At 51.1% G+C, this 1,189-nt stretch overlaps 1 pseudogene; it reads left to right on the forward strand.

The window, feature by feature from the left end:
- Positions 1-6: 6 nt before the first annotated feature.
- LOC107988172 (potassium channel subfamily K member 3 pseudogene) lies at positions 7-1,159 on the forward strand (annotated as a pseudogene).
- Positions 1,160-1,189: the final 30 nt, after the last annotated feature.

The raw sequence follows: 1,189 nt of genomic DNA on the forward strand, positions 1-1,189 counted from the left end.
GGAGGAGGAGGAGGAGGCAGTCTGGAGAAACACCTGCACCTCAGGGAGGACTTTTGATTCCACTCTCCCTCTTCTCCCTCTTCTTCTTGTCGCCGTTGTTATCATGAAGAGACAGAACGCCCGGACTCTGGCCCTCATCGTCAGCATCCTCACCTACCTGGTGGTCGGAGCCGCTGTGTTCGAGACCCTGGAGTCCAAGCAGGAGAAAAGTCACAAGAGGAGACTGGACGCCAGGAAGTACGAGCTCATGCGCAAATACAACCTGAGCAGAGCCAACTTCGAGGAGCTGGAGCTCGTCGTCCTCCAGCTCAAACCGCACAAGGCAGGGGTGCAGTGGAAATTTGCGGGTTCCTTCTACTTCGCCATCACTGTGATCACGACAATCGGTGAGTGCGGGTCACTTTCTGTGGTCTTTGTGAAGGAATGGTTGGGGGTTTGTTTGGTTGTTTTTAGCAGATGGACCGCGCGCTTGAATCCATCGTTTAAACACAGGTTCCACAGGTGGGATTCAAAAGTTCGCACCTCGTTGTTCAGATGTGGGTTAATAGCAACTGCTGGTCATACTGTTGCCCACAAACGCCAAACAAACCGCTAGGGGCCTGAGAACAGACCGAGTCATCGGGACGTGCTGTAGAGTGGGAGCCGGAGCAGAACTGTTCTCCGGGTCTCACCCAGGTGTGGGTCCAGTCCGTGGTCGTCCTGTTCTCCTCTCCTCTGTGTTTCCTGTCCACGGAAGGATTTGATCAAAATAAATACCTGTCTCAGGCCATACTATATCACAATATCAGCTCAGTCAGAGGTCAAGGGGCAAACATAAGGACCCAGATGCCTTTGGGGTACCCTGCAACTTTTCAAATGTGACCGTTGTTACCCCTGGCCACCCGTTGGGGGCGCCACTAGTTGTGTACAAATGTATCTATGAATTCTCCCCTGATTTACAACCATATGGCCACGACCACGAGGCTAAAAGAGGGTTAACAGAAGTGGGCCGTGAGTGTGTGAGGTCAGAGAGAAGGTCAGAAGACAGAAATCAAAGAGCAAACGCAGCGATCTGTGGGAATAACTGTTAGTTAGTCTGAGCTCGAGTCTGGATTAACAGCTCAGACCCTGACGAGGTTCATATACAGGAGTTAAATCACTAGGACTACATTTGTCCTTTTTAAAATATTCATGACCCTGGTGCAAATCT

Source organism: Cynoglossus semilaevis, unplaced genomic scaffold (assembly GCF_000523025.1).
Source record: "Cynoglossus semilaevis isolate Cse_v1.0 unplaced genomic scaffold, Cse_v1.0 C19163170, whole genome shotgun sequence".
In the NCBI taxonomy this organism is placed as follows: Eukaryota; Metazoa; Chordata; class Actinopteri; order Pleuronectiformes; family Cynoglossidae; genus Cynoglossus; species Cynoglossus semilaevis.